This window comes from Pseudochaenichthys georgianus, chromosome 20 (assembly GCF_902827115.2).
Source record: "Pseudochaenichthys georgianus chromosome 20, fPseGeo1.2, whole genome shotgun sequence".
Taxonomy (NCBI): domain Eukaryota; kingdom Metazoa; phylum Chordata; class Actinopteri; order Perciformes; family Channichthyidae; genus Pseudochaenichthys; species Pseudochaenichthys georgianus.
This window is the reverse complement of record NC_047522.1, coordinates 6672907-6699789: the sequence shown is the minus strand read 5'-3', so window position 1 is coordinate 6699789 and position 26883 is coordinate 6672907. Positions and strand designations below refer to the sequence as shown.

The window sequence follows — 26883 nt, the reverse complement described above, 5'->3', positions numbered from 1 at the left end:
TAGGATATCATTAAATCTCCTTCATATAAAAAACTATGAACAGCGACTTAAATAAAAACACAAAGCTACTAATTTACAATGTGCGAGTCACAAGTAAGTCTCAAGTCTTGCACTCAAGTCTGAGTCAAGTCTCAAGTCAGATGGGCAAGTCCAAGTCAAGTCCTAAACTTTGACAAACGAGTCTTAAACAAGTCCTTATGAGCTTTTCACCAAATGTAATGACATCCATCAACAGAATAATACTTAATAATCTTTATTAGTCACATTAATACTGTAATAATCCATCTTCTCTCTGCTGGTAAAGTCACGTGTGTTTTTCCATTTGAAGAGGGATCAGTAAGGTAAGGCTGCCGTGACGGTTTATTGGATGAGTTGGATGTAGAAAAGTCAGAATCAAAATAGATGTTTTTATTTAAGTTTCAAGCATGTTCAAGGATTTCCAGCCCCCGTACGAACCCTGCTGTCTATCGGAGTGTCTGGCAGCAGAGAGGTGCAAGAATGAGTCCTCAAACCCCGGAAAAGACTTTCACCACTTCCTGTCTGGAAGTCAATGGTTCTCTGAATGTGTTTTGGTTGTAAGCCTCATATGGTTCTATGGTTCACACAAGCTGAACAGATTTGAATTCTACGTCTATAAATACCCCGCTAAAGGGTGTTGAGATCTCCATATTAGGTTGAATACTTAAAATGAAAGTTAATTATAGGGTTAGGGTTACATGTACATTTCAGAAATTAGGGCAATGTTTGGAGCTGCTGCTGTATGAAAGCGGCTCGTTTGGCTTAAATAAAACACGTCACCATGATTTTATAATTACTCGTTAGTTAGTTAGCTTGTAAAGTAGATATAATGTTTGCACGATGGATCGATAGAGGTCGCTAGCCAGCTTATTGGATAGATAGTGTTAGAAATTAAAATCAATGTTTTGAGAGCATAGTGCACCTTAAACATACAGTCAGTTTAAACGCTGTTTTATACTGAAAAACCAGAAGTTCTTGTGCACAACCAGTTGTTAAGCTTTTATTCTGAAAATCCTTCATCTCCGGTTAGCATGAGGCTGATATACCATTTACTATAGAGGTGAATTTAGCAGCGATATGATATTATGTTGCACAGCGAAACCTACTGATTTCAACACTACAACTATAGACGTTGAGATATTATTATTGTTGGATAAGGTACAGTTTATTTGATTACGTTATTGTTTACAGATGTGGGTAGCATGTGACAACATTCTGACTGACCGGAAACCAAACTGCTGTGAAGTATTTCCTGTATTTTTAGGAGTATTGATTACAGCGTTTAGAATGTGTTAAATGAAAAGTCATGAAAGAGTTAAGGAAGAGAAAAGGCGTGTTTAGATATATATTGAATGTACAATGTCTTTATCCTCTGATATGCGTAACAATGGACATTGAAATGTGGAGAGCCGGCCTGCAGGGAGGTAATTAAAGTACCAATTTGAACCTTCTCAGAGACTCCATTTAGTCTCCTTTTTAAACTTCTGTCCTGGACGCTAGAATAATCACACACAGATAACAATAGCTAACATTTGCTAGTTAGTAGATATCACACTACCGTACTTTTCGGACTATAAACCGCGACTTTTTCCCCCCATTTTTTTTGTACAGCTAACAGCCACTAGGGAACCTCCTAAATCTATGGATTTTACAGGTAAAATTAACCACCTTTAACTCTACGGGCTCTAGGACCGGTCCGCGCCCACCACCTCTAAGCGGCGGGCTCCAGCAGGAAAAGCTGGAGGCCGGAAAAGAGTGAGACAGGTAGCGCGCCAAAGTAAAAGTGGAACCGAGAGACAGAACGAGAGCAAGACAGACGGACAACTTAGCTGCTGCGGCTTATATGCAGGTACGAAAAGTACGGTAGTTTGATCTGTAGGTTAACTTGTTTTTATTATATTGTTTTGTTGGCCGTTGTGTCCTCTTCTGGCAGTGAGAGTTATTATAAACGTCTCATAACGGAGCCATCTACACTAAAAGACACTACAGAGTTAATAAACACATGTGATTTGTGGCCTTTGTGTCATGTCCCTTTCAGGATGCTGTAAAACCATCCAATCGCCGCAGTGTATCTGAGAAATGATCCCAAATCAAAAGCATTGTTTACATTGCAGCTAGTGCTAAACCAGACAAACGTACACATATGAAACAGAAGTGGAAAAGGGGACGGGGCTACATAAGGTGAATAGATTTGAACACGAAGAAGTACGCCTTCAGTCTTCTTTCAAAGTCGAAAGCGAGCACACTTGTTAGAAATGTTCATACGTTTTCTAGACAGAAGAACAAATACCTTGCCCTCGGTGACTGAGTATCTTCATGTATAGAGCTTTCTTTCACTTTCTTGGTGCCATAGCAACAGAGCGTGAGTCCGTGTATCTCACGGAGGAGGCGAGGGAATCTCCTGTTCCTGCTTTGACTCATAAGAGCGAGTGAATAACAACGCTCCGGTGTTTCTGTAATGTGTAATGCCAGTGTTTGCCTCTCCCTGATGAACACACGAAGAGACCTCCCACCGATATACAGACTCTGAGCAATCACATCGTGAAGTTTTCATAATCTCCCCGGCAGCCAGCCCTCTTCTAACGGCATTTAGACTTCTTTCAAAAGGTCTCTCTGTGTCTGCATTCCCTTAGCAATACTATAGAAAAATCTATGGACGAATTCTATAGAAAATGTCTGTAGAATACTACAGGATTTTTGCGGACATACAATAGAAATTGCCTACGTGTTTTACTATAGATTCTGGAAAATAATCTATAGAATATATATACTGTGTAGATGGTTTTTTTGTAGAAAATAATCTATAGACTCCTATAGAAAACCCCATGGATGCTTTCTATAGAACTGTTCTGTAGAATACCATTCTGTAGAATACTATAGAATTTGTGACCTATATTCTATAGAATCTGTGGACATTTCTATAGAACTTCTTTGAAGAATACTATAGAATGTTTGCAGATATTCTATAGAATTTACCTATGGATTTGACTATAGATTCTGCAAAATAATCTATAGAAAATCTATTGATGTTTCTGTAGAATATACTGCAGGATATTGGCAAATATTCTATATAATTCACCTATGAATTTTACTATAGATTCCACCAAATAATTTATGGATTCCTATAGAAAATTGCTATTGTTTTCTATACATTTTTTTCTGCAGAACTTATAACATTAATTTACGGGATTTCACAATGTCAGCGCACCTCTGCTTTCGTTCAGTCCGAGTTGTTTGACACGCTGCCAAAGTTCCCGCCCCCTTTCTTTGCAGCGAGGGAAAATACACTGTTGGCAGTCTGCACACACAGCAATAATGGACGGAGAGTCAGATTCTGATGTAGAAGAATTAGATTTAGTCCCCAAAAAGAACTCTACGTCTGTGGTATGGAAATATTTTGGATATAACACAACAGACACGGAGCAAACAAATGTAATTTGCAAAATGTGCAAAAAAGGAAATTTCAAAGCCACAGATGGCAACACGTCGGGCTTACGAGACCACCTCAAACGCAAGCACCAGAAAGAGCATGCAGAGACTGTAAGAGTGCAAGGTCCCCCGCGTGTGAATGCACAATCTACCGCAGCGACTGCACCAAAACAAACTACCATAGGGCAGGCATTTCATAAAGGGGCTCCTTATGAAAAGACTAGCAAACGGTGGAAAGACATAACTGACGCGGTGGCGTTTTATGTTTTTCCCTTCCGTTATGCTAAAGTATTTTATTACACTTCAAGTCTAAAGTTTACATTTTAATTGTTTGGCACTGACTTTTCCTCATTGATGTTTTATGTTTTACTTAGTTATGTTTTACCCTCCTTTTCATGTTTATTGATGTTCACTGCTCACTTGTTTATTCAGGGATCCATTTCAGAAATAAAACCAGCTTGAAATGCTGTGTTGGTCTGTTACTCCTTTTTGTTTTAGTTTCTGTAACCTTGTAGGTGCTTGTTCTGTTAAGTAACTTGAAAAATAACCATAATAACCGACATGAAAAAATATCGTGATATATATCGTCTATCGTGATACTGCTTGAAAATATCGTGATAACATATTTTTCAATATCGCCCACCCCTATGATGGAGAGAGGTTCTGGTCCTGATGGAGAGAGGTTCTGGTCCCGATGGAGAGGTTCTGGTCCCGATGGAGAGAGGTTCTGGTCCCGATGGAGAGAGGTTTTGGTCCCGATGGAGAGAGGTTCTGGTCCCGATGGAGAGAGGTTCTGGTCCTGATGCAGAGGTTCTGGTCCCGATGGAGAGAGGTTCTGGTCCTGATGGAGAGGTTTTGGTCCTGATGGAGAGAGGTACTGGTCCTGATGGAGAGAGGTTTTGGTCCTGATGGAGCGCAGCCTCCAGCCAGAGGGTTGTGTTGAAGGCAGAGCTGAAGTCCACAAACAGGATCCTGGCGTAGGTTCCTGCTGTGTCCAGGTGCTGGAGGAGGAAGTGAATTGTTAATTGTTAATTTTACCTCGAGCCAAACTTGTGAGACTTGTTTCTGAAATCCCTTTCTCTTAAAGTGAATAAATAAAAAATAAAACAATGGAGGTGACCCTAAAACTAACCACTGGATTGCTTGTCTAACTTGACCTAGTCCATAAGTGAGGTAAGGGTGGGAACAATCAAACGCACCCTCCCAGGCACTGCGTGTTAGCGAAGTACAACTGGGATTTCGAAGAGGAAGATATGCTTGCTCAATTCTTAATAAAAAATAAAAACCAACAAATTGAGCACTTGAGTCTTCATTAGCAGCGCCTAGCTACAGCTGCGGAGCTTCGGTCAATACCGCTAACAGTCTATTTCCTTAAAATGGTACATATCGATGAATCTATATTTTCATCTTCAGGTGATGAAATCTGTACAATAAGATTCGAGCATGTTGTAATCCAGTGAGGAAATTCAAGACCAGTAAATATTGATTGATTAAACACTAAATAAAATGTTAGTGCTTTCTTCAAACTCAGACTCTCTGCTGCGGCTGTACCTCAAAGACAAAACAATTGTCTGATGATCTTTGTTGAACAAGGTCTGATTGTCCTGTACATGTACAATGTGGGGTATTTTTAAATACTTTACTAAACCACATTCAATACTATGTTAGACACAAGTTAGTTATTACTCACATATCAAAGTCTTTTCATCTGCAAGATGGAAGAATAGCTGGGTGCTGCCTGGAGAGACTGATGAGGGACACCGGCTGGCGTCAGCAGCTTTCCACACAAAGCCATCACATCTTCTCTTCCACAGTCCTCGCTGTCCACTGGTGCTCTGTCAAAAGAGTGAACATCACAGCTGTCATGTTAACCCTTTGTTACACAACATACAACCAACATGTGTCAAAAGTGACCCGATTTAGTTTTAATTGTAAATATCTTTGCAATAAATTACTTTAACCATTCAGGATTCCAGGTATTCCTCAATTAACCTGTTTTGGATCAACACCAATTTTTATGTTTCCCTTTCTTACTTTTTTAATAAAAATCATGTTCGTATCACTATACTTCTAAGGCACAACATGGGTCAAACATTACCCGTATTATTTTGCTATGTTATTTCATGCATGGCTGTGAGTGTTTCTTTACTATACATTTTCAAAAATAATTAATTTTAGCAGTGATTTGGACCAAGCATGTATGATTTAGTAATACAACAAGTATTTTAGTTCACACAGTGTGACATTAGCTAGTCATGTTAGCTTGTAATATATAGAGCAGAGCTAACTAGCAAGTTAGCCGAACGTTAGCGGTTAGCTGTTTATGCTATGCTAGCTGTTACTGAACATTAACAAACTAGATTCCGCTGTAAGAAAACTGTGAAACTTTACATTAAACTTGGCGACAACACTGTGACACCCCGCTGCATGTTTATGTGTAATTCTCCCGTGTTGGAGACGAGAGGGTGGAGGGGCAGCACTGCAATAAACTGTAAGCTAACGTTAGCAGCCACCTGTTAATCAAGGTTTCCCGGACGCAACATCTTGCAAGAAACAGCATCTCGGGGATTCTTAACATTTAACAACCTATTAATGATGCATACCAACTTAACGGGAAGAAACTCAGCTAACTAGAAGAAGAAACGTAACCTTAAATAAAAAATAAAACATTCACAAACTAAGGATTATCTAAATACATATTTAACTCCATTACAGTTGCAGGACTCATCAGATCTCAAGTCTTCTGTTTTTTGTTGACGTCCCGATGCTCATATTTAACGTGTAGATGTAAAACGATCCCGATATTAATCCATAAATTCCTGCAGCAGACATACAGACAGCCGTAGCTCGCAGGAGGAGACCTGCTCAAACTGACTTGGATGTTTCAAATGTGAACGACAGGGCGGACAGTTCTCATTGGCAGGTTTCTTCGATTACGTTTATATTAACCAATCAGGAGTGTTGTGGACACATTCCAAACATGCCTGACTTGTCTGCCGTGTTTTGGCTGAATTCTATTTCAAGTGCCGTAGCTCTGGCTGTCGGCCAGAATCCGAAAACCATACATTATACTGTAAAACTAATAAGGCTTATTACTGTATATTGACCAATGGAAGAAAAAAAAACAGCAACATAAATAAAACAAGGATAACTGTGACTTGTTGAGTAAATAACAGTGTGTGTTTTAAACCTTGGTCCTCCCTGCAGAAATGTCTCCACTTTCTATCATTTTTTTTTTTTAATGATATTGTCAACTGTAGATGTTTACAATATAGTAAGTAGTGCTGCGTACCTGGACTCACATTCAGGTTCAGGTCCGGACTCAAGTCCAGAGGTTCAGGTTCAGGTCCGGACTTATAAGTCCGGACCTGAACCCATGGCTTGTGTCAAGTTGTGTGAGTAACTAAAGTGAACTTATTGTGAGCTAATTATCAATTGAAAATTAACTCATAATCAACTCAAATTCAAACTCATCAGGTTTATTGTGCTCCCTTCCAACTTGTGTCTACATTTCTCTACAAAGTACAAATGTGCCACTTAGTCTACAAATGACTTATGACAGCAACTACAGTGAACTACTACAAAGTTCAAACATTTATTTCATTTACCAAACTAAAGTAACCAAACAGTCCCTGAGCTGACTGAGCCTAAATCCCTAAAACGTTGCTGAAAGGTAGAGTGTAGAGTAGACTATACGCATCACACTGTTACACGCCTAATATACAGTATAGGCTACACTCTAGTGACTGTACAGTCAGAGTGTACTGTACTGTCTGTGCACCATGTATTTTCTACAACTCTACAATACATACTGTTAGAAATTAAAATCAATGTTGATATGGCGTAATTTTGAATTAAAAACACTAATTTAAATCACTTTTATTCTGAAAAAACCGAAAGTTCACACTATTAACTTAAAACTTTTATTCTGAAAATTCTTCACTTCCGGTTAGCATTAGCATGTGGCGAAATTCTACGTTTTCAAACCGTAAATCGAAGGTGAAATGACATGTGATGTTGTACACTGAGCACACTGGGATTAGCACTCATTTATTGACGCTGAATAACGTTTATCAGGGAATGTTTAAATAACCACAGACACCAGAATATACGTAAGTGCTAGTTTTTTTGCGAGTCCAAGTACCGGTTCCTGACGTTCCGGTTTTAACCGGACTTGAACCGAAACTTTTTACAAGTCCAGTACCGGTTCGGCGTACCGGTACGCAGCACTAATAGTAAGTTAGGAATGTAATGAGAACATATTTATTTACTTTTGTTTCAACATTGGATATTTTGTGTTTGTGGTGGATTCAATCGAATATTGAGAAAATGATTTATGTAAAAAGGTTTTAATTACATTTTAAGTTTTTTTTATATGACGATTTTTTTTTACAGTTTTATGATTACCTTAAAATTACAAAGAACATCTTAAAGTCTTATAATAGTAATAGTAAAAGATTTTGCAAGTTATTTAAAAAAACATGATAATTACTATAAACATTTACAGTTATTTCCTGTAAAATTACGATCTTTCTTTACAGTGTAGGATTCTATAGGATTTTATAGATTTTTTTGCTAAGGGGGGTGCTGCATGCATTCCTTTTAGTGTGATAATAGGCTAAGCCAGACAGAATGAACACTTGTTCCACCACCCTATCTATTCTTTCAGGTAATATATTACAATATAATAAGCACATGTATTATTGACACATATTTATTAATACATTTTTCCATTTCAGAATGCCACCAGCAAAGAGAGATCCTGGATTCAGGGTGCAAGATGTGATGTCATCCAAAAAGGAGAAAGTGATTTTGAGATGGAATCAGAGGACAGTGACACTGCTATGAGTGAAGCAGAGGCAGATGAAGATGCCTGTGGACAAGTGGACAAAGAAAACCAACAACCCAATGACCGCCCAGTCAGTGATTATGTGGACATCGAGCCCCAACCGAATAAACACACCAAGCCCTGTGACAGATATCGCTGGCTGAAAAAATATTCGATCAGTCCCAATACTGACTTTTCTGGTCCAGATATCACAGAGGAAGTCATTTACAGGTACACAAACACGCAATGCAGCAAGTGTGACATCCGTCTGTGCTTTTCCGACGACAGGAACTGTTTTTGGGACTACCATTGCATTACTATTTAATAAATTACTATTCATAACAAATATGACTGATGTGTGATTATTATTCATGCTATATACTGATATAGGTCTAAGTAAGCAATCAATCCTGCAAATGTACCCATAGTTGTTCAATACATTTATTCTACTATGTGAGTAGAAATTCTGCTCCCAGCTAAGGCCAACGTTGCAATATTACAACATTTCCCTAAAAACTTACCAAAACGTAAAAAATTGGTAAAACTCTTTAATTTCTGCTCCAGAGGCTCCCTACAACAACATTTGAAAGGTAAACACAAAATGTAATGTTTTTCTGTAAGTAAAATGTGGCATTTATTTTATGTTATTTAAAATGTTAAAGATGGACCTGTAATCACCATAGTGATAACACTTGATGTTAACACCATAATCACAAATTAAAGAAAACCTGATATCCCATCACTATGGTGATGGGATATCAGGTTTTCTTTAATTGTTTTTTTATTGTTTGGTTTATTTTTGGTCATAATGGTCCATGGCGCCCTCTGCTGGTGATCCACGAGCCTGGTTTAGTTTTGAGCGGTTTTAAGTTGCGAGTGTTTGTTTGTTAGTATGATGCTTCCCCTCAGCGGGCAGTAGTCTGGCAACATACGCCTGACTAGCTTGGTTGAACTTTTAGCAATAATTTGCTCTGGGAAAACTGACATAAGCAAGTGGTTTTAGACAGAAAAAGCTCACCAAATATAGGTAGCCACTCAGCAGCTGCAACCACCATACAAGAAGCAGCTAGTTGCAGTTTTGTAAATCCCAGTAATGAACGGGAACTAGCTTGGACGTCACGTTAGCACCGAGTTAGCATGCTAAGCAGGGTCAAGTGAGGCTAGCGCGTTGTATCTCCCGCCATGTACTGTGACCCATCAAGTACTTTCGAGGCGGCCATCAGTAGGCTATCTGTTATCAATGTATATCCTAACCTTAGTTTTGGAGAATAAAGCTGTGTAATTCTATATGACCTCGGAGTGGATAAACCAAAACGGCTACTCTTGGATTGTTTTCCACCTAACGACCCTGGGTTGAGAACTCTGTGAAAGGAGATGCTGGCACTGTTAACACCGAAGAAGCACCCTGGGAAAGCTCACACATTTCAACTTGGTTTGAGAAGGACCTGACCAAAACATTGAGGAAAAAGTGGAAAGACTGTTTGCTGAGGAATTCCATTCATCTGGGGAAATTTGTTAGGCCCATTCTGAGCTGATCCCCCAACATATGGTAAGTAGGCCAAGGCCACAATCATATCATAGTTTGAAGGTTAATTGGTTTGCTTCCATCTTTAATGTGGATAACATATTGGGAATTTTTGAGAGAATGTTTTTTGCTGTTTGATGTGTAGAGGCACTGTCCATTGCATGGTGTTGATGCAACTTCCATTATTGACTTTGTTTTGCACTCATAACTGACTTAAGCCCCACACTGTTAAGTATTAATTGTAGAGGTTTTTTTGTGGGGTGAGACCACACGACTAAGCATCATTTACCATTCTTATGAATACTTGTCACACAGGTGTTTGAGTCTGATGGTATATCAGCAACCGAAATACCGACATAGCATCAAGTCAGCGGTGGAATGTAAGTACACCTAAGTACAATAGCTAAGTATTATTTTGACCTCATTGTACTTTTCCCCATGTTATGCTTCTTTGTACTTATACTCACTGCATTTCAGAGGCAATATTGTATATTTACTCACTTTTTACTGATACAAAACATGTGATATAGATGATGTCATACAGAACTGTATTTCCTAATACATATACTAACCAGTATTTAAAAAAAAAAAAGAAGGAAAGAAAAGTGCCATTTTATTGACAAATGAACTTTTCTATGTATTTTTTATTGACAGGATAATATCAACAGCCATTCCGCACACTGAGTACTTCTACTTTTGATACTTCAAGTACATTTAGCTGATAATTCTTCGGTTCGTTTACTTAAAAAACACCTCAATTCAGGACTTTCAATTGTAATGGGGAACAAAGTATTTTTACTTGTACTAAAGTAATGGAACTGAGTACTTCTCCCACAACTGCATCTAGTACTAATACATTTGGAAGCATTAATGAACCTAATACAGCTGATTCTAACAGATCCCCCCCAGCAGAGGTCACTCATGACATCATCTCCATTCCCAGCGGCCTTCTGTCCCTTTGGGAGGACTTCATCTCTGTCAAATTACATTTCCTGGTTGCAATTTTGCGCCAAAACCTTAAAACCTCGTCCCTTATTCAGTTGCTAGCTGTATCCCTGGGGAAATCCGGTGGTCCCAATTTGAGCAGGATTCTGCAGGCTCACATTGATTGTGTGTTTATTGGCTGGAGGTTGTCACTCAGATTGGTCCTTTCTGTTGGGACAAGTTTTAGCAGATGTTGTGTCCTGAAGGGACGGAGCTCAATCTGTATTCATCCCAGGAGAAGAACTGCTGCCTCTTGCCTGGACAGTGTGGAAAAGTTGATGTCAAGCAGAGAAGTTAGAAAAGTCGAACTGCTCATCAATTAGAAGGTTCAAGGCAAGTTGAAATGACATTGGATTATAGAAGACAATCGATTATGAACAACACATTTGTGCTGTGTTCCCTGACATAACTTATCTAATTTGACTGTTACCTTATTTTACCCATTTTTATGTTTTGTTTCTGATGAAAACTAAAAGGGTACCCTTTAAATATGAAGTTACCTATATAAATAATTGGTCCTATCCCTATTAATAAAACTAATAAATAGATGTTTAAAATTGGAATAAGTAAAATACAAATAAAATCATAAAAGCTTGTCAACACCATACATTACTCACAAATTGCAATACACATTTTTAAATCTTTATTGTACTTTTAGATCTCGCAAAGCACATTTAGCTCTTATTTATCTCCATATATTTCTCAATACTTTCCTAATAGTCCAAGAACTACACTGTAAGTCCTTTTAAAGATTCCACATATTTTGCAATAACTCAATAAAAATGTGCAGACTCCAATCTAAATGATTACCTAAATCAATCATACTGCTAATAAAACAAGATTACATCCTATATAAAGCACTACAAGTATTTGTGTAGCCCCTGCCCTTATTTGCATGCTGTGTTTGTGTTTCTCATCTTTGGCTTATTTACAGTTAATGTCTGTCTTCTCCATTAAAGTGTGATCATGAAAAAGTACACAGTGGACGGACATTGTGAGGTAATGGGGTGTACAAAGAACTGTAGAGCCGTGAACAATATTCTCCATGAACAGAATATCATTGCGCTCGTCATGCATGTCCGGTGACGTGCTGCATCATTTAGCCTGATACATGAGGCTCATTAAAATATTTTACTTGTTGGCAGACTCTATTTTTCAACGGAATCTAAATGGGGAAATGCTGTACTCGTGTATTCAACCGTGCTGATTATTAAAATAAGCATTACTTATGTTTTATTTCTTTTATCTTTGACTGGCAGATGAAATTGGCAGTATAGTTACCAATAGGCGCGAAAAAACACCTTGTCTGGGGGTTAATGGAGGTCGCATTTGGTGTCAGGAACGTACATTTTCAGCAGTGACGAGACAGAAAAAAAGATGAGAGAATTAACAAAGGGAACACAAAGAGGTAGTTTATAATGTCAGGTAACAGCATAAAGGTTGTGAACTGATTTCTTTTCCGCTCTGATTGCCACATGGGAACAAATGAGCGAGCTGCCAATCTGCTGAACTGATTTCGGGGGGCCTCAGGTTGCTGATTAATGAAATGTGGGAGGACAAAAAGACGGCTGTGAGCCTACCCACAATCCCTCACTGCTTTTCTTGATTGGGCTAATCACCCCATTGTCCCTCAGCACTTTGGATTTGAACAGCAAGACGAGAAGGAACCGCACAGAAAGCTGCATTTTCTTCTTCTTCTTTTTTTATTTTATCCCCCCGCCATCTCCCCTTTTCTCCCATATCAAAATCCTGCACCATTACCTCCAGTTTTTCCATAATGCCTCATGTGTCATCCATCTAGCTCACTTTAATGGCAGCCTCATAATTATTTAGATGATTATGTGTTGCAAGCCATTTAGCATGCTCAATGACACATGTTTAATTTATTTGCCGCTGCAGCTTCTGGTAAAGGAAAGAATTGAAGATGGTGGTGCTGCTGCTGCTGCCGTGGCGCCGGCGGTGAGGCAAATCAGCCCCAGAATGGTTTGATAAATTGCAGCTGTTGATATAATATGCTATGCCACATCAAAGAGCTAATGTGATACAAATAAGGTGTGCTTTGTGTAGCATCGCAAGGCAACGTTTGCTCGGGCTAATGGCGTGTGTCTTGGTTGACCAGTGAACCCTCAGAACACGCTGCACCATTGAGCAAGCTATTAGGACATGATAATGGGAGAAGGATGCAGCCTCTTTCAAGGTTTCACAAATCCGGCTCAAGGGAAACAGGAAAACACACACAATCCAGATTAATTCTTTATTTGTAGTACTGTATCCAAATATCTTCACTCAATTCAAATTGGTAGGAGAAATACGTTTTAAGGCAGTAATGGTTGTCTGTAGGGCTAAAATGTATTTGGATATGTAGTTTTTTGGTAGCAAACATGTTTATTTTAGGGAATAAGAGTGTGAACACGTATGAAGGCTTTGAGTGCATGTTAAACACCTACACTTGTATTGCTGCAATAACGTGAGGTTACCACTAGAGAGTAGTATAACCTCATTGAAGGGTACCATGCCACTGATTCTTCCTTATAAGAGTTTTTTGTTCCTAAAAGAAACAAATTGCATTATAATCCCTTTTTAATGTGTGTATTTGCTTTAGTTTAAAACTTGATTAAACACGTCATTGAATAAATGAGAATAAACAAACTACCTGTAAAGGCTTACAGGTAGGGCTGCTCAATTAATCATATTTTAATCGCAATTACGATTTTGGCTTGCAGCGATTATGAAAACAACATAATCGAAATAAAACGATTAATTCTTTATTTTTTTTATTATTATTTCTTTAAAAAAAAAAAAAAACATACTACACCTTCAATACATTTATGTTTTCAAAGTAAATTAATAATCGTGATATCAATTATTGACCCAAATAATCGAGATTATGATTTTTGCCATAATCGAGCAGCCCTACTTACAGGAAGGTACATGTTTAATGCTTTTAATTGAAAGCCCCTCCATTCAGAAAATGTGAATTTACTTTGGTGTTAGCGCTTAGCTGAATGAGGCATGTGCAGAACACTCTAACACCGTTTCCACATTCCTAAAAGAGTGACGTTTTTGTGTGCTCACCTCACCATCAAGTGTTAGTTTTACACGTGTTCATCAAACCAGGTTTTCTGACATCACCAGTTTGGAAGCCAATCAAGTGTTAGTATGGAAATAACACGTGTTCCAAAAAATGAGAATGGTCTTTCATTGAGTCATCTTGTGTCTTCTAAACTCCATCAATATAACATTTATTTATGTGTATATATATATATATATATATACTGAATTCTGATATTTGAGCAATGTAACTAAACTTTTTTTATGAAGATACCATATCTGACAGAATTGTTCTTCAAAGCAAAATATTTGTATACGTCTAAAACATTACTGGAGAGAGGGTTTAAAAGAAGCTGTCTGTAAGACTTAGCAGGGCGGTCAGTACAGATCTGTGCTCGCACGGTGCCGAGCAGCATAGCTTGCAGACGCTTGTCGAGCGCAGTGTGCTGCAGCTGGGTCTTGACGTGCGCTGAAGTCTGACACCCAGACCGCTCTGTCATCTCCAGCATCTGCCGTGACTTCTTGTTGGAGAAGCTTCTGGAACAATCACAGTTCTCTGCTTGTCAGCACCTGGTGTTCCTGTCTGCTTCCTTACAACATGTCACTATCTCTTAAATAATCCACACACATTAACTTTTGTATTCCAAAATGAAAACAAGTTTTTCACTTCTTGTCGCAAGCATTTTTCAGTACTGGCTTCTTCCTTCAATATGGAGGACAGAACATGACATAAGTATAAATACATAAATGTGTAAATAAATGTATGAAGTAATACAGGAATAAATAAATAAATACAGGAATAAATAAATGAGGAAATAAATACACAAATAAATAAATGTGGAAATAAATACACACATAAATAAATAAAATAAATGCATAAATAAATATGGAAATAAATACTTGAATGTATGTATAAATAGATAAATAAATAAAAGTCGAAAATATAACAGAACACACGTTATTATATATCTTTAATATATTTCTACATTTACGGTCACTTACATTTATTTATGTATTTCTGTCCGTATGCTAATTAGGTGGGCGGTCCTAACCTCAGTCTGAAGCATGATTGGTTACAGGAGTGTGATCATTTCTGAAAGATTGTGTTTAGCAGAAGTGGCATGATTTTGTTCTCGGGAGGAGAATTTGAGAGAGTATTACCCAAAAAGTACACAGTAAAAGTACTTCATTTTATTGTTGGTAGCAGTCAAACTAGGACTGACTCCAACAGTGTCCGTTTTATTAAGAATTTATGGTAACAATTATTTGTATCGCTCTGAAAAACATGCATTATTTTACTCTTGTACTAGCGTCAGAGCCGCTTCTCAGCGATTACCGTAAAGGCGTGATAAATCGTGCACTCAAAAATGAAGAGCTGCTGATTTGACCAAGCAAACGCGAGAGACGGCTAAGGTGACCGCAGTAACGAACCTGTGCTTATATAACATTTGGGGGCAAGTCCTCTATACTCGTTCCACACAAAACTGGACATAGTTTTTTGGTTCTCCATTCTCTAAATGGTCCGCTAATGATCTCCAATGGCTCTTAAACCAATAACCATAAATAAACCTGAGTACATTTGAATTGTCAACAATTACAACTGTGGATGATAGTGATGACGTCGACGCGACTTCAAAATATCGTCGCCGGCATATTTCCTCGTCGACGCATCGCCACACACCCAAAACAACAACAAGCAGTTCGCAATCGCACTTGAAACACTATGGAGACTGAAACGGCTACCACCTCCTCCTCACGGGATTGCGCACGAAGCCCTGCAAAAAGCCCCCAAACAAAAACATCTCGCCCTAGGTCTTCAAAAGCATGGGAATACTTTACATTTAGTCCAAAACGCAAAGGCATTGTTATTTGCAGTCTTTGCCAAGTAGAGTTGGCATACCACACTAGCACAACAGCGATGTTGGAGCATTTAAAGCGGAGGCACCCCCTTGTCTCTCGTGGAGGGAACAATGATAAGTAAATACTAACTTTGGCTAAATTAATTCCACGTTTGTGTAGTGTGTTGCGCAGCTTGAGTTCTGTGCACTTCGGTAGTGCTAACTATCTTATAGCTCTCCGTGCGGTTTGTTCGTGCTTAGTTGGTTAATAGCTACCTAGCTAGCGGCGCCAGCTGTGTGTTAGTTAACGTTTGTCAGCATTTAATGTTGGCTGGAATGGTAGCTAGTTCACGTCTGCAGAACACCGCTATCTAGCCGCTACTAACCCGGAACGAACTAACTACACAGAGAGCTAACTCATGTTGTGGTCGTTTACGAGTCAAACATGACATTAGACTAACGTTAGTCAGCTTATAGTATCAATGTATGTCAACTAACGGAGCCAAGCAATGTCCAGGCCAGGGCTGCACGTAAGCTGGTGCGCAGTTGTCATGAATTAATTAATGTTTTTATGAGCATTGAAAACATTAAAATGAGCACCAGCACATCCAAGTGTGATAGGGCTCATATGAGTTGCACTACCAAACATTTTCACTGTGTGTATATAGTACTCTACAAGCTTTTAGATAAACATGAAATGCATTGTTGGACTTAACATTGTTTGAAAAGTAACCACGTTAGCCTTCAAGTAAGCTAATTATACCAGAGCACTGCAATGAGTTTAAGAGTAGATGTAATATGCCCCACTGTCATAGCTGTTGTTCCAGTGTTCATTGCTGTTGTGTTTTCTAGGACAAAGCAAAGAACCTTGCCGTCCTATCTTGGGAAAGAGGCGCAATGCACTCCACAGAAGGCAGCCGAACTCAGCAAAAGAATCTTGAGAGTAAGTCATTATTTGCTTCCTTTGAGCATCTTTTAGGAGGGAATGGCTGTCCTGATCCCATTTATTGTGTCCTGATTTATTAGCTAGTTTATAGGTGTTTCTTCACTTGGCCTTTTTATTTGTGTCCTTGTTTGGATTGTGTAATAATTAAGCTTCTTACACTGTAAGCAACATGGCTCTATGAAAGGTGCGGTGTTGTTATTAATAATAATATATTTGTTTTATCTTACAGGTGATCGTCAAAGACATGAGGCCTTTGTCTCTCGTTGAGGGTGAAGCCTTCATAGATATGATTGAATATGCTTGCCCAGGCTTCAAATGTCCCTCCAGGTGGTGGTTTACCAAGCAGCTGGAGAAAGCATACCAACGTGTTCTTGACGATCTGAAGGGAAACTTAAAGAAGAGGTCCTGTGTTGGGACTGTTATATTGTGTTAAACACTCTGAATTTCTGTACTGTGCACGGCACAGTGTTTGTTTTTGCACTACATTTTTTATCTTTTGTAATTTTGTACAGAAGAGATTTTTTGTTGGACTGTAAGACTAAACAGGCTGGCCTTTTTATTTTGTATACTTTTATTCTATATTTCTTATTTTGCTGTGCAATAAAAAAAAACGATATTATTAAGAATTTTTTGGTATTTATTTGAGATACATTATCTTTTTTATTAATCGAACAACAGAAAAATAATCGTTAGATTAGTCGACTAATCGATAAAATAATCGCCCGATTAATCGTTTTCAAAATAATCGTTTCCCCCCAGCACTAGTGGATAAACCATGGATGTATAAAGATAAGGGCAGTAATGCTCCTCCTGCATTCGAATCAGCGCTGTCAGCCAGGCGTTAGAAGTAGAGCCCAATCTGCCAGAAATGATCACACTCCTGTAACCAATCATGCTTCAGACTAAGGTTAGGACCGCCCACTTCATTAGCATATGGACACAAATACAGAAATAAATAAATGTAAATGACCGTAAATGTAGAAATATATTAAAGATATATAATAACTAGGGCTGTCAAACGATTACAAATTTTAATCAGATTAATCACAGTTTAAAAATTAATTAATCATGATTAATCACCATTCGAACTATGTCCAAAATATGCCATTTATTTATGTATATTGTTGTGGGAATGGAAAGATAAATGAAAGAAGGCGGATCTATCCATTTAACATACAGTATCTATGTTTATTATAACATTTTTCTGCATGTCAAAATGAAAGACAGCCCACACACCTATCAATCATCAAATCGTGGGGTCTTAATTCATTACGTGTTGATTTCTATCAGCGGGGATTACTTCAGGAAAGTCGACAGAGGGGGGGGGGGGGGCTAGTGAAGTACTTCGTGACCACACAGTGTGAACGTTGTGATCAGCTGTTTTAGGGGGGGGGAAGTCTCCCTCCGCAGCCGGTTGGCGTAGTTTTGGCACAATTCCGTTGTACAGACCGACGTTAACAGCAGCCCTGTCTGTGAGTGTGCACACGGAGACCGACTCTGTCGTCCGGTGATCGAACCGCCTTCTGGAAAAGCTTCACAAGTACGTCGGCACGCAAATGCGCTTTGTGACACAAGTGACGGTACGCATTTCAGATTAAGCACATACCCTGCGTACCAGTTAGTTATGTGCACCCCTGTGTACCAGAGCCATATTATTACTATTATATGGCTCTGCCCTGTACTCAGTGGCGACTGGTCATTAGGGGCAGGTGGGGCACAGCCCCACCTAGTGTCAGCAGAAAGTATTAAAATAATGATTACAACAAAATGCAAAAAATAAATAAAAAAATATATAAAATATATTTTAAGATCATGTTTAATCGTCTGATTCGTCTCATTGCTGTTTTAGTCTGTGCTCTTCTAATTAGTGTCTACAGTGTGTGCCTATTGAGCTGTTTAGAGCCATGTGGGACAAAACCTGATCCTGCCCCTCCCTCTGACTGTCTAATGGCGCATTTCCACTGCAACGGGGTAGCCCCGTTTAAGCGTCCCTAAGCGTCCTCGCTCAGGCCTCGGGCTGCCTCGCTGGCCGGCCGAGGCCGTGGCGCATTTCCATTACAGTTTAGGACCTGGGGTAGCAACGCAGTGTAGGCGGGGCGATCAGCTTTTTGGTCGGAGCGACGCTGGGTAAAACTGCAGTGGCGTCATCTTCAATGCGACACAACTCACAAAACACACACAACAATGGAGGATGTGGAAGCGATCGTTTACTTGTTTCTTGGTGTGTGGCTTGTTATCACAGCAAGAAGGAAAGTGATCACAGCAAGCATTGTATTGTATTCATTGTATTGAACATAAATAAATCCTTTTTTTTCATATACATGTGTTTGTCAAATGTTTTAAACAAATATTATCTGAATTGAATATTTGAAATTCAAGCACCAGTAAGTACTGCCCCATAATGACATTTGAGGAAATATCAGATCATGAAAAGAAAATCTTTCTAATCAATTAAGCAAATATCAAAGCTAACTATAAACATAAATACTAAAGTGTAAAACACGGCAACACTATATTCATAAATGCAAGTGTAAAATAGTGTGGACAATTGTAAACATGGATGGAGACTAAAGTATCCACAACATCAAATAATATATTAAATATAACCTCAATCTTTCTTCTAGACATGTTAAAAGCTTGCTTGAATGGGTTATAGGTTTATTTTGTTCTCTCGTCTTTGAAATATATAAGGAATGTGTTGTTTGAGTCTAGTAGAACGAGGGTATTACAATTGAGCAATTTCTACATGTATTAATCATGTATTCTTAATACCATTACAAAATAAACATGTAATAATGTTTTAGAGTAGGACCTCAAGCTAGCAAACTCAATTTCTTGCTTTAAATCTCTTAAAAGTAAGGGGCTTTTTCCTAACTGATGGTGTTTGTTATTGCTTTATAAATTCATGTATGTTTATGATTTTTTTCTGTTGGGTGCCATTCATTATCAACAAGAGATAAGATAAGTCAAAGAAGTACTTTATTGATGGCAGTATAAAAATACAAATGTTGTATCAAAAAGGCATGCCATTAAACAATACAAATACAAAATGTAAAACTGTATTGCAGCCAGCATAAATATACATGGAATTGTAAATATAAAATGAACATTTTAAAGAAAATAAATAAACAAGGAAGTACAAATGTTGCATTTAAATATTAACTAGATAAAAAATATATAATATGTACAACAACTATTAAGGTTTTTTGAAGTATCAGGGAGGAGACGGGCCACGTCGGCTGCCCAGTCATGGTGCCGTTCCTGCTGGGCCCGATCCTCTCCTCCTCGTTTCCTCTTGCCTGGGTGACAATAAGATAATAATTAGCAATAAGGAAAACACACAGGACAGGTACAGGTCACACAAGGATATAAGAATAACATGTATAAACAGAACAACAGTAAGGTGAACTAAAGAAAGTTCTGGCCCTAGATGTTTACAATGATTGTGAAAGTGAATTACATTATGTCCAGCCTGTTGATAATGAATATAAATGTATGTATATGATAGGATGTCACACACAACTGTACTAGCTGCTTACTAGCTAAGACTTTACTTGTAACAGAGCATTTCCACACAGTGATATAGCTTATTTTAATTACTGACGATGGATGATCCACGGTTTAAAAAAACAAAAAAACAATTCCAGTCGTTTTGCCATTTCTATTTCTTACCTAGAACCACACGCTGCGGTGTCGTGATGGCACTCGGTGTTGGTGGTTGAGTTGGTGTCGATTATTCGGCTGGGGTCCGTTCTGGATTCGATGACGAAGTGGACGGAACACTGCCATCACCCGTTGTTCGGGAATGTTCCTCCTCACGAGTCCCAATGTAATCATCTAGAACAGCAACATGACTTGTTAATTCCACAAACTACTGCAGCACAATACTAAATAGCAACAACAACTATAGAAAAGAAAAACTGAACGTAAACAATGGCACATATGGTGTTAGCAAACAATAGCTCTAGCTAAGGCTATCTGCCTAGGCTATCTGCCTTAGCTAGCTATGTAGCTCTCCGGGGCTCCATAAAAGCACGGGTTGTCGAACATTAATGTAAGGATAAAATAGACTTCTTTGTTAGAAGTGAGCGTACCTTGCAGGGACTCCAGTAAAGCCGTTGCCGTTTTCCCTACATCGCAGGAAATTCCTCGAAAATCCGCGCTCGGACATCTGTGCAGAGACATCCTGGAACACTTTCACATTTCGCGTTGTTCCGTCGAGCTCCCGCTGGATTTTATCATCCCCAATGAGATGTAGGAACGTCGTCACCTCCTCGGTCGACCACGGTGTGCTTTTCTTCGACGTTGCCATTTTTGTAGCTCCTCCGTTTACAAAATGCTGCAAGCTTGCTTCTTGATATATATGTGACGCGAGGGATGATCTCGCGCGCGATCTTGTGACGATTCTCTCTGACCAATCAGCAGTCGAGTGTTGACGTCACAGCCCTGGCCTGGTCTGATAGAACCACGATTTTATGGGGCCGGAAAAAGAGGGAAAAAGTACCCGCTAGCCGGTACTAGGCTATATGGAAATGCCACCAAAAACTGGCCTGGCCGCTTGAGGACGGTCCAGGACGCTTAAACGGGGCTACCCGCTGCAGTGGAAATGCGCCATTAGTGAACGGTGACTGCAAAAACTACACTGCGCATGCTCAGAGTATTTTCCTATTTAATGTGTGTGGCAAAAAATAATGACCATAGGGGCAAAGTGCTGCCATCCCCACCATACGTCATCTCACATCCTTCAGAGCTGATTGGCTGTAAGTACGTGTGCCGCGAAAAGTGTGGTGTGTGAAGAGGAGGAGAGAGAGCTGCAGTGAGGCGTCCTAAAACCAGGAAGTAAGCTGCGCATGGCTTCCCTCCACAAAAAAGCAACGAGATTTCTCCATAGGATTTTAGAAAATAGCTCCAAATAAGATCTGTGGGAAACAAACCTGTTAGATAAATGCACGTTTTGTTCAGCCGGATAATATCCACATGTCTACCCTACTTTTATCATTTTCGAATCAAACATCTATTGATTAGATTAGATTTATGATAGACTTTTGAAACTACAAGAAGATAAGGAGGACTTTTACAAAAAAGTAATAGAGATGTTTGTCCAGAAGGATAGGCAAATGGACTTAATCTTCAAGTCAAGGTAAGACTGCAATTTTATTGAAAATGGGATCTTACTAAGAGAGAACAATTCAATATTTAAATGATAAAATTACATTTTTTTTGGGTATCCTTCTGTTGAACTGTCTGTTTAAAAGTAATTGAAGCATCAGACAAAAAAAGCTTTTGAAAATAATATTATATTTTGATTTAATATATTAGTAAACCTGAAGAGTCAGTGCCAGTGCGTCACCAGCCATGAACCTCTCTGCAGAAGCTTATATATTATAGACATCTGAGTTTTTTGTGCCCCACCACTTTTGTAGATATAGAAACGCTACTGCCTGTACTACAGCAAGAGTATTCTCCGTCGGGACTTCCTGCAACAACACCACGCCGTTATCAAAGATGTTCTATTGAGAAGACGATCACTACGTGACAAAAGTTTTCAAAACCTTGGCTACTGAAATCAATCTTACTAACTGCTGTCTGTGCAATTTACTCCGCGAGAGTTGGCAGACTTTATTTTGCTTACTTTAACATCATTGTTCATGGTGGGGCTAAGCCATTTCTTGGTATGGGTGTAGCCTACCCCAGCCATACCCTGGCGCTGCCACTAGTGGCACGTATGGGGCGGGCCATTCTGCACATGCGTTAAATGCGTTAAATATTTTAACGCAATTAATTCAAAAAATTAATTACCGCCGTTAACGCGATAATTTTGACAGCACTAATAATAACGTGTGTTCTGTTTTATTTTCGACTTTTATTTATTTATTTATACATTCATGTATTTATTTTCATATTTATCTCCATATTTATTTATGCATTTATTATTTTATTTATTTGTATTTATTTCCACATTTATTTATTTATTTCTGTATTTATTTCCTCATTTATTTATTCCTGGATTTATTTATTTATTTCCATATTTATTTATTCCTGGATTTCTTCATACATGTATGGAAGCCCATTTCCGACACTTGAAAAAAATAAATTCCCCACGAAAAGTCATAATTATGAGATAAAAAAGTCGAAATTATGAGATAAAGTCATAATAATGAGATAAAGTCATAATAATGAGATAAATTCATAATTATGAGATAAAAAGTCATAATTATGAGATAAGAAAGTCGAAATAATGAGATAAAAAGTCATAATGAGATAAAAAGTCATAATTATAAGATAAAAAGTCATAATGAGATAAAAAGTCATAATTATGAGATAAGAAAGTCGAAATAATGAGATAAAAAGTCATAATTATGAGATAAGAAGTGCGCATGCGCTGCAGTGGCGCTGTCTTTAAAGGTCCCTTCATCACCTTGCTGCTCTCCACCATGCAAACAGCATCTATCTAGTCCTAAATAAGGTAACTATTACAGGTGACTTTTGTAAATGTTAGATGTTACATATAGCCTATATTGCAGCTAAACTACAACAATGCAGTTCATAGCTTTGACATTACCTGTTATGAACTATAATATATATGCCTATAGTTTTGTGGTAACGTTCACGCCACTAATGACAATAGTGTAGGCATACTGCTGCTGTGAGTTGCTCTAACTCTAATCCGTGAATGTTACCACAAAACTATAGGCATATATATTATAGTTCATAACAGGTAATGTCAAAGCTATAAACTGCATTGTTGTAGTGTAGCTGCAATATAGGCTATATTTAACATCTAACATTTACAAAAGTCACCTGTAATAGTTACCTTATTTAGGACTAGATGCCGTTTGCATGGTGGAGAGCAGCAAGGTGATGAAGGGACCTTTGAAGACAGCGCCACTGCAGCGCATGCGCACTTCTTATCTCATAATTATGACTTTTTATCTCATTATTATGACTTTTATCTCATAATTATGACTTTTTATCTCATTATTTCGACTTTCTTATCTCATAATTATGACTTTTTATCTCATTATGACTTTTTATCTCATTATTATGACTTTTTATCTCATAATTTCGACTTTCTTATCTCATAATTATGACTTTTTATCTCATTATTTCGACTTTTTTATCTCATTATGACTTTTCATGGGGATTTTATTTTTTTCAAGTGGCGGAAATGGGCTTCCATATACATGTATTTATTACACATTTAATTATTTTATTTTTTTTATACTTATGTCATGTTCTGTCCTCCATACTTCAAAGCTCTAACTATAATATAATTCTCAGTGGTCCATTTCTGTTTGTATAAAGAGTTCATTCAATCCCTAAAATACAATCCAACTCCCAGAATATTCGAAGAAAGCAGATACAGCCATCTGCTTTGGGGTTAAACACTGACCTAGGAAAGGCTGAGAACATCTATCAATACTGCAGGGTTAGGCCTATTTATAGAAACTAAGCTTCTTCTATTTCTGCGGACACCAAATGAGAATGAAGAAAAAGTCATACACAATAGAATATATTAATTTAGCATAATTTTTGCTTTGACATAGTTTTGTTCCACTACAAATATATTTCACTCAGCAGCTGTGTTTCCATGGTATGTTGTAAAGTGTAGTAACTTTAATAGTGATGGTTTTTTAAAGCAGTGCATCATTGTTTTTCATGTTTTATTTGCAATGCATGTTTTTCTAGTAGCTCTTCCATTTAACACCAGTAGAGAATTATATGTATAGCTAATAGGGGTGTTGAAAATAATCGTTTCTACGATGCATTGCGATGCGGACGTGGACGATTCGGTCTCGATGCAGTGACGGAAGATAATCGGTTATAGAGTAGTAACGTTGCTTCCTGATTTTCCGGCCGCGGCTTTACTATAACGTTTTTTCTGTCACTTTAATATCAAATCGGTCGGTGACTCAGAGATCAGGGAACATACGTGACAGCGGCACAGCAACACGGAGCAGTCTGCTTTATCCACCAACACAAGAACACCAGTCCAGAACCGACAACAGCAGGACCCGCTCTGAATCACTCCGTGCATGTCGCTGCGGCTCAGAGACACAGGGAGGGATTTATGTTTTTCAAAAATAATCGCGTTACAATCATGTCAGGTTTTTGGTGGATTTAATTAAGTCTTGGATTGCAAAGTATGAATGTCCTCTAGCAATTTGCAGACGATATATACGTGTGTAAAGTTTGTGAAGGCAGGAGGAAAAAAGCTTCCGCGATCACCGTCTCCTCTCCGTTACTCCAAGCCCCGCCCCCTCCCTGAAAATAATGAGTGACAGGCTGATAGTGACCCGATAGAAACTTTGTTATTCACTTAATCACTGAGATATAATGCAGCTAATTTAATCTCATACATTCATGGGATTTATGTAACAGTAAGACAGAGAATGTAAGTGTGCACCCACATGCAGTATTTTTGTTTGTATATGCTGTTGTAAATACTCCTGTTGTCTACTGTGTTCAGACTCAAGTCCTGTGTGTGATGCCACATTCAGGACATTGAGAATGGAACAACTTCACACACGGAGGCTAGACCTATACAATTCATTTATTTTGGTTTATAAATTAATGTCAAGACATTTATGTAATTGATTTCTGAAGCACTTTCTAAATAATAAAAAGAGAGTTCATATGTATTTACATACATGCAGTATGCATTGATGAAAAATAAGCCATGTGCAGTAATATAGAAAATTGAGGATGCAACGCATTGGTATGAATCGTGATGCACCGTGATGCACCGGGATATCGAACCGAATCGAATCGTTGACAGGATAATCGTAATCGAATCGAATCGTGAGACCAGTGAAGATGCACAGCCCTAATAGCTAAGTGGCATATTGTTTGCCATTTGCTAGATGCAGTCATCAGTCACAATGCATTATGTATTGTGTGTCAAAGTTGAAAATAAACCGGTCCCTAGAAATATTTAGTAATTAAAGGCCTTTACTATGGCGAACATTTGGACTCATTGCGTCAAATTATGCACATCTCGGGTAGTGTTGACTCATTGTGATGATAGCTTTAAGTGTTTACATGTATTGCTACTTGCTGAAAAAACTGAAAATAATGTTTGGAGGTAGGCCTTAGTGTCCCAAGCCATCAACTGCACTAGTTAATGCAATGGAGGCTCCTAAACACAAAGTACCAAAAGCATAAAAAAGCATATTTTGTTTTAAACGTTAGCATTAGCATATCTTGCTTATTTCTTTCTGCACAGTTACAGTAAGGTGGATTAACACTCTTTGGAGATAACGCTTTTTTGTAAGCATTTATGTTTAAATCTGCACTGTACCATGAGTTTATATTGTAACATTTATATTATATTGTAACATTTTCACTGCATGGTATGTCACTACTCTATGCGACTCATCTTGCTCTTTGTTGGTTTTCTACTAGCAAATCTTGTGGATACCTTGTCCTTTTTTTTTTTGTTAATCAGGGATGATGTTTCAAGCTAGCTAAGGCAAAACCTACCATTTCAAAGTAGCTGATGCAGTGGAGTTGAGTCATGTCCAACCATGTAGTAGAATGCAGATTCAAACATATCCAAAACTAAACATCGTCATATTCTGCAGCTTGTTTTTTTTACCTTTTTGATCCTCTGAATAACATATTCCAAACTATTTCCAAGGTATTTTTAACCTCCTTACTTTACATTATGTAGGGTGTCATGCAGTCCAGTCATATCTCTTCCTCATCACTATTAATTAATGATGAAATGATGATTGAAAGCTCCCTCTTCTGACTGCGTATGGAGATGTATTTAGTTTGCTGATTGAAGTTTTTCAATCAGCAGCTAGGTCTGTAATCAACACCTGATTATAACATGCAAACATACAGTGGTCCTTCTGTCACCTCCCCCTGTCCTAAAATCATCTCTCCATTCATCTCAATTAGTCAGTTAATGGTGTTAAGGTCAGAAAATGGGCTGCCTATCACTTCTATTCATTTCAACGTGAACCAACACAGCATCGCTCCATCAACCGGCACATAGCACCGAGTTAGAGACGGATAATCTCAGGCTTGATGTTTTTCTTTCTGTGATTGATTTGAGAGAGTGGTTTTAGATAAACTGACACGACAACCTATTTCTTTCCTCACTTTTCAAACAGTTCTGATGTTTCCTTATCACTGCGAACAAAAAAAGCTCCCCACAGCGAGGAATACTCCTGAAACACGTGAATATGTGGTACACAATCCGATTCTGGGACATGCAAACAAGAAACACCAGATCTGTGTTTTATCCCAAAGAAAG

General features: G+C 38.3%; 1 long non-coding RNA gene across 4 annotated transcripts in view; it reads left to right on the top strand.

The window, feature by feature from the left end:
• Nucleotides 1-9196: 9196 nt before the first annotated feature.
• LOC117465882 (uncharacterized) overlaps nt 9197-26883 on the top strand; it is a 65598-nt gene continuing 47911 nt past the window's right edge. For 3 of the 4 annotated variants that reach the window (XR_004554218.1, XR_011645101.1, XR_011645100.1), the window contains exons 1-2: nt 9197-9824; nt 10116-10180. This is a non-coding gene — a long non-coding RNA (uncharacterized lncRNA). Of the gene's footprint in view, nt 9825-10115; nt 10181-16525; nt 16617-16848; nt 17162-26883 lie in introns of those variants that run through there. The other variant, XR_004554219.1, reaches the window with a different exon arrangement.